This window comes from Mustela putorius, unplaced genomic scaffold (genome assembly GCF_011764305.1).
Source record: "Mustela putorius furo isolate JIRA1106 unplaced genomic scaffold, ASM1176430v1.1 tig00004007_pilon_pilon_pilon, whole genome shotgun sequence".
In the NCBI taxonomy this organism is placed as follows: domain Eukaryota; kingdom Metazoa; phylum Chordata; class Mammalia; order Carnivora; family Mustelidae; genus Mustela; species Mustela putorius.
The window spans coordinates 6,366,151-6,373,827 of NW_025422145.1; the positions used below are offsets into that span (position 1 = coordinate 6,366,151).

General features: G+C 52.5%; 1 long non-coding RNA gene across 1 annotated transcript; it reads right to left on the reverse strand.

Annotated features, from left to right (window-relative positions):
* Window positions 1-2,079: 2,079 nt before the first annotated feature.
* Window positions 2,080-6,323, reverse strand: LOC123389734. Its single transcript, XR_006604391.1, has 3 exons — window positions 6,075-6,323; window positions 3,867-4,744; window positions 2,080-3,045 (listed from the first exon to the last, which is right to left on the reverse strand). It is a non-coding gene; the product is annotated as an uncharacterized LOC123389734 (long non-coding RNA).
* Between the last annotated feature and the right edge of the window lie 1,354 nt (window positions 6,324-7,677).

Sequence of the window (7,677 nt, forward strand, 5' to 3'; positions counted from 1 at the left end):
TCTTGGCCTCACCTCCTCCAGGAAGCCCTCTCTGACTACTCTATCCTGATGCACCTAGAACCTCTACAACCTTCCTCTGTGCCCTTTTCCCATTGGCCATTATAAATGCATTTGGTGGTCTCATTTAAGTCCTGCCTCCCCATGGGACTCAAACATGGCCTTGGCCATTTCTTTTCTCCAGGGCCTGCCGTGATGGCTGGCGTCTCGTAACTGTCTCTGTGTATCTGTTGCGCGACCAGATGGCAATGGGGCAGCTTCAGATTCCTTTGGTCCTCCTTCCGGAGCCCGAAGGAGGACATTCCTGGAGTCCTCGGGGAGGAGAGAAAGCAGGTCAGGCACTCCTCGGCAGGGTGCTGATGAACGTAAAAATGCCCCCATGGGCGTCTGTGGCGACAGGCATTAACTCCTGGCCTTAGAAACTGTCACACGCCCATCTGTCTCCATGCTTGTGGGGTGGATGCAGTTAGGATTGGGTGATGCTGGCCCAGCACAGCCTCCCCTGCAGACGGAGGGCTGTTGCCAGGAAACGTGGGCTAGTTTCCCATGCCCTCTTTACCTGTTCATCCAGGTACCACCTTCTTGTTGTGTGGCCTTGGGCAGATCCTTTCGTCTCTCTGTGCCTCAGTCTTGTCCTCTGTAAAATGGGACAACAAAAGGCATTACCTTTCAGCATGGCTGTCAGGATGCGGTACGAACATCCTGCACAGCTTGAGAACGACTCTGAAGACACGAGCATCTTCTGAAAATCCTTTAGCCTTATTTGTTCACCCGGCAAGGATTTAGGGAGCACCTACTATGTGCCAGACAGGCTGAGGGCCAGGGCCTGGAGACAGACTCCACAGGATCCCATTTCAAATAAACCAGATTCTTTTAAAAAATGTTTATGAGATAGCTGTGGTGTGGTGGGGGGGGGGGGATGTAAACCCAGACTGGATGACATTGGATACAATTCAGAAATGTGTTCTTTTTTTTTTTTTTCCCCAGCACGTTGTCATTTTGCGGTTATATTTTAAAAAAGAGTCTTCATCTTTTAGAGACTGACACAGATGTGTTTACAGATGAAGTGAGATGATGTCAGAGATTTGCTTCAACATAGTGCAGTCGGTAAAACTAAAATGATTCCCCAAAACAAGTTTATTTTAAAAAAGCAATCCATGGTGCCTGGGTGACTCCATCGGTGAAGCGTCTGCCTTCGGCTCGGGTCATGATCCCAGGGTCCTGGGATCGAGCCCTGCATCGGGCTCCTTGCTCAGCAGAGAGCCTGCTTCTCCCTCTCCCTCGGTGCTCTCTCTGGCATTCGTGCTCACAAATAAATCAATAAGATCTTAAAAAAAAAAAAAAAATCCAGTGGTGAAGGGAATGTGAGGGGACGCGGATGAGATCAGTAGATGATGTAATGATGCTTCGTGAGTTTAGCAAAAATGCAATCCCTTAACTTAGTGGATAATTACACACCCTGTGTGAACAAGGCCCTAAGGAGAAAATGGGGAGCCAGAAGTGGGGGTCCGAGTCAAAGGTCACTGTAGGAGTTTGGTGATGATTCTAACCAGGCGGTGGTGCCAGGTCCACGCACCGGAGAGGGGGCAAGGGGTGCCAAGAAAGTGCCTGCTGACCTCCTTTCCTTCTTCCTGGCCCTTCTCCTGTAGGAGCCTGCCTGCAGGCTCGAGCCCCGAGAGCCCCAGACCTTCTGGAGGTCCCTGGGGGCAAAGCCAGCACTGAGCTGTGCGTCCATCTGCCCCATCTCAACACCTGCCTGCCCCCTCCTCTCTGTGCAGCATAGAGTCAGTGCTGTGGACCGAATGTTTGTGTCCCCCAAATTCACACCTTGAAACCTAACTCCCCACGTGATAGTGTTAGGAGGTTGGGCTTTGGGGAGGTGATGAGATCATGAGGGCGATCCATTATGAATGGGATCAGTGCCCTTGGTAAAAGAGATCAGGAGCTCCCTGCCGGCTGATGCCATGTGAGGACAGAGAGAAGGTGGTTGCCTCCCAGCCCCTGGAACTGTGAGAAATAAATCTGCATTGTTTCCAACCACCCCCAACCCTCCCCCCCCCATCTACGGCATTCTGTCCCAGCAGCCCAAACAGATGGAGGCACCCAGCATAACACACTCTGCGCCATAACCTACTGATGAGGTCCACAGTGCATGAGGCCGCCCACCGAGAAAAGATGCCCGCCCTCCCAGCCCTGGCTTCGGGAGCCCGAGAGCTGGGGTTCCAGGCTTCCAGGGTGGGAGGCCAGGAAAGAGACGCCCTCCCTGCCCTCCAGAGTCCTCGGGGCCCTGCTCAGAGAGGAGGATGTTGGCTCCGTGATACGGGCAGCTGGGTCCCTGATGACTCATGTCAGGGGACAACGGTGGGGATGACCTGACCACCCCAGCATCAGTTCCTTGAAAAGCTGTGAGTCCCAGCTCTTTGGGAAAACAGTTCGGCAGAGCATTTCAGTGCCCCAGAAAGGTCTATGTCTTCCTCTCCAGTGATCACACTTCTGGGAATTTGCCCAAAGGAACGAAACCTAAAAAAAAAAAAAAAAAAGAAAGAAAGAAAGAAAAAGAAAGGCCACGTGCCCAGTGATATCTACTGCCATGACATTGATCATAGGAAATCATCGGGTGCGCCCCACGTTTTGTAACCCTTGGTGGATTCGTAAGTTGGCATTATAAAAAAAGGAGTCAGGAGGGGTCTTTATCCTCATGGAAAATACCGATGATTTAATACTAAGCAGAAAACACAATGGCCTTTGGGGAGGAGAAGTTGGGGGGGGTCCCAGTCTGGGTCCCCAGCTGACAGCTGCAGCCCCTGGGGTGCCCATTCCATTTTCGAAAATGAAGCCTGGCATCTTAAGGCGGGTTTCCTTTTTGGAGGATCCTGGGGCTTTCTGGAAGGGATGAGAAGGATGAGTGGAAAAACCCAGGGAGGCTGTTAAATTCCTCCTGGGGAGGCAGCACCCCTCCGGACCGGAATTTGGTCTTTTTCACACTTGTTGGCATTTCAGACAGCCCGCCTCTTTCTTGGAGACTGAGGTGGGCACATTTGCTTCTTCCTAAAAGGTTTTAAAAGCTCTTTATTTTATTGCAAAAGCAATCCATGTTCATTGTTAAAAAAAAAAAAAAGTATAGAACTGTCCCACATGAAGGTACCCCCCATCCCCTGCTTTAGAGAGAGTCACCTTTGGCTATTGGGGTCCTTTCTTTCTTCCTTTTCTATTTTTTTTCTTTTCCATGTCAAGGGTTTTGAGACTGGTTTTTGTGTTTTGTTTTGTTTTGTTTTTTTTAGCTCCAGGCCACAGTGAAAAAATAGATTTTGCGTAGTAACACAGTACACACAGACACTGGCATGAAACTACCTAGAAATTTTATGCAATGCTGCTTATTATAAGAAATGCTGTCTGGGGTTATCTTTCCTATCCTGTCCTATCCTACCCTGTCCCGTCTGTCCTGTCTATCCTGTCTGTCCTATCCCATTCCATCCCATTCATTCTGTTTAAAAGACAAGACAGGGGCACCTGGGTGGCTCAGTGGGTTAAAGCCACTGCCTTTAGCTCAGGACATGATCCCAGGGTCCTGGGATCAAGCCCCGCATCGGGCTCTTTGCTCAGCCGGGGAGCCTGCTTCCTCCTCTCTCTCTGCCTGTCTCTCTGCCTACTTGTGATCTCTCTCTGTTAAATAAATAAAAAAATCTTTAAAAAAAAAAAAAAAAAAAAAGACAAGACAGCTGGTCATAGCCCAGTCATGTGGTTTCACGTCCCATTGCTGGCTGTGACCTTCAGGGAGACTGAGGCTGTAGGTGTTAACGTTCAAGGTCAGCTGTCCATCCCCCAACTTGCCTCTCCCGCTTGAGGACTTCACATCCCCATCTCCAGACCTGGACATACGGGGCTGGGACCGTATTTTCCCTTCTTTAATGGCCGCAGAAGAACGTCTGCAGTGACTTTTCATGATGTATCTGTCCAGCTCCTTCTCAGTAGCCATCTGCATTGTCTGCGCCCTGGACTGTCACCCGCGAGGTCCTGTGGGATGTCCCATGCGCGCACACAGCTGCAGGGACATCTGTGCCGTGAGTTCTCGGTGCGGAACCCTCAGGTCCACAAGGGAGCACCTGTCAGCCCCCTTGATGGCAGCTGGGAGTGGCCCAGAGAGGGGCTCACTGAGGGGTGCTTGGGGGGATGCAGGAGGACGGTCTGCTCCCCACAGGGCGCCCTGCGTTCAATGACTGCACAAGATTCCTGTTTTGTTCACAACCTGCTCACACGCTGGGAAGTACCTGTTTGGGTGTGAGAAATGAGGCAGGCCCTGGATTCACTTCTGCTTTCTCCTCCTTTGCTTCCTCTTTCGTCACTGGAGGGCTTTGGAAGAGGGGACGGTCCCCAGCCCTGATTCCACAGCTCTTCCACGCCATTAGCCTTTCTGGCCAGGGGCCCTAGGGCTCTCAGGTTGTGAGATGTGGCCTGCCAGGTCCCAGGCAGGAAAAGCTAGCTCTGTGCACAAGCGATTGGGAATGGGGCCCTGGCCGCTGTGAATCAGAATGAGAATTCGAGCAGTTAACGGCAGAATTTATTTGTAGTCCTACCTTAGGTTCACATCCTGGGTCTGACACAGGTGGCAAAAACTTGGGTCTTAATTGCTTCGTCACTGATAGTGGTTCAAAGAGGCGACAGCCAGTGCAAAGGCCTGAAGGCAGGACTGTGCTAGAACAGCGGGGAGGCCCGTAGGGCTAGAGAGGAGTGAGTGAGGTCAAGGCATCTGGAGATAAGAGCAGAGAAGAACCCGGTTTAGATCATCTAGACGTCTGGAGGCCTTACGGAAGGCCCTGACCACCCCCCCAACCCCGACCCCAGATTGTAAGGAAACTGAGTCAGGAGCTCAGGTTGGGGGTGGGGGTTGGTGACTTGTGTCCAGAGTTCATTTGTTTGAACCATTTTCTCATCACCGGGCCGTGGCTTATTGCCAGCTGACCCTATATAGCAGTGATTCCAGAAACAGATGAAGGCACGCTCGCAGGCCTTGTGGGTTTTGTTCTTGATGGAAGGGACGCAACACAATAGCATAGCAGCAGCTCTGAACGAGCGAAGCCATGCTCCGTGCCAGACAAGGTGCCATGCTGCTTCCCTTCATGATATCTTCTCACTGTCACAGCCACACTGGGAGCTGGCAGGGCAGCTGAGAAACCGGGGGAGTTTGGAGGGAGGGGCCGGCTGAGGTCTTGCTGCTGGGAAGGAGCCAAAGGGAACTTTGGCCCAGGCCTCACGCCAGAACTGAAGTAATCACCGACCGTTTCCTCTGGGGGGTGGGGGGCTGACCACCCACCCCCCACCCCCAAGCCCTGCTCGGAACCTCTGGAGGTGAGGCAATTCTGGGCTTCTGCGGGCCCACGTGCACAGCTCCCCCAGCCTGTACTTCTCCTTCCGTCTGGAGGAGAAGCCAGCCTTGACCCATATTCTGCAGCTGGTGTCCAGCATCCCAGAGCTGATGGACCAACATTCCAGAAAATGCAGCAACAGGCCAGTAATGGTGTGCCTGGGAGAAAGCCCCAGATGAGGAGGTCCCCTTGAAAGGCAAATGGGAAGGCTTGAACAGATACATCCGTTCCACAGCCCTGGATTGGAGGGGTGGGGTGGTGGGGGTTGCACAGGGGTGAGTGGAATGGAGCAATAAGCAGAGTCATGCTCATTTAACACACAGTCACATGCCACACCAGCCTCTGCTCTCCCCAAACCCTGTGAGGGAGCGTTATCATTTCTGCCTCACAGATGGAGCAGTGGAGGCCCAGAGAGGTTAAGCAAAGTGCCAAAGGTCACACAGCCGGTAATGGGCACGGCGACATTTGGAGCCAAGCTTCTGTTTAGCCGCCATGCTATGGAGAACTTCTTGGAGCTTAGAACCTTCCAGAACACATAGCCCTTTCAGGCCATGGAAACTTAGAGCCTTTTCCTCCCATAGAGTCTCCTACAGAGCCCCAACCCAGCAGACAGAAAGAAGCAGTTCTCTGTGACTTGAAGCAGTCTGCCAACCTCCCCTGCCCAGCCGGGGTCTCCCGGCAGGTCCCTCCCCCTGCCAGGGCCACCTCTCGCACCTCTGTCCCTGCAGGTGCCCTGGAGACTGTGCCACCGAACTCCTCCGGGCCTCAGTGTCTGCAGCTCTAGAATAGGAGGGCTTTCGTAAGGAGAAAATGAGATGATGAATGTAGAAGTGCGTAGTCCAAGGCCCGGCAGCTAGTGGTGACTCAGCGGGTGATTCCCGTCACCCCATCATCACCATCGTTGTCACTGTCCCGTCATGGGGGTCATTCTGCATCCTTTCCCAGTTGCAGGGGCTGGCATCTGTCCCGTTGCATAGAAACGCGGACTCACAGCACGACATCTGGATGTCGTTATGAAGGGGGGGTCCGGGCTCTCATCCAGAGGACCCATTTTCCTTGTGCTTTTAGGGGTCCCCAGAACAGGTGACCCGGTCCTCACTCTGAGCAGGCCAGGAGGGACTCCACCGGCAGCTCCGAGGGCCTGGGGAAGATGCAAGTGCAGCCAGGTCTGGCGGGGTCTCCCACACCCCCAGGGTGGGGGAGAGGCTGACCCACGTAATGACGGCTCACCTGGGCCTCCGTCCAGGCTCTGGCTGCAGGTCCCACTGCTCGCGGACAGAGACCAGGGACTGCCCGCTGACCTGGGTCTCCCACTCCAGCCCCAGCAGACCGGGCAGATGGCACTGCCAGATAGAATGGAGAACGTCCAGGGAAATGTGAGTTTTAGACAAACAAGGAGTGATTTTTCTTTGTTATTAGTCTAAATATGTCCAGGGCAATATTGGGAATACGTTATAATTCTGCAATATTTGGGACATACACACATTAAACAATCACTGGCTGTTTGCCTGAAATTCACATTTAACCGGGCATCTTGTGTTTTAATTTGTTCCATCAGGCAGTTCTCCCAAGTCCTCTCTCTAACGCCCCCCTGGACCCCCCCAGCTCACCCCATTTTGGCTCCATCTCGTGGCAGAGGAAACAAAGGGCTCGTCCGAGGCCAGGATATGGGCACAGGGTTCCCCTGGCCTCAGTTTCCCTACTTATCTGACTCAGTGGTATGAATCTCGGCTCCTCAGGGCTTCTTGGAGGATGAGTCGTGTGATGTGTGCGGGAACTGTGTTTTGCAAACGGAGGAGGTATTGTGGAAACACAACGAACCAGAATTTGTTGTTAGGAGTAGCACAGACCGGTCCGCCGAGGCTGTTTCTGGGGACTGAGTTCCTTCTCTGAAGATTCTTTTTTTAAACAAGCAATTTGTACGTGTCCTGTAAACGTCAGATCAGTGGAGAGGAGCAGGAGGGAACAAAGAATCCTTAATTCTCATTATTTAGAGACTAAACATTGCGGTGTTCTCTATCCTTGAGAAAGTACGAAGGCCTTTTCCCAGGGGTGTGTGTGTGTGTGTGTGTGTGTGTGTGTGTGTCCCCTTTTAAGAAAAAGCAGGCTCATTAGCATTCTTCTGGACAACTTATTTTTCTCCCCCAGTCACTGTCATTTCTCAAGTTCTGGAGTGGATTCAAGGGTATTTCTCCCTTTCTGTCCTGTCCCTGTGATTCTAGGGATGTGGGCGCACATATGTTCACGTCCCAGATCTCGTGCTGAGCCTTTTTGGGTGAGAACACAACAGCAAAGTCTTTGGAGGGAAGAGAAGCAG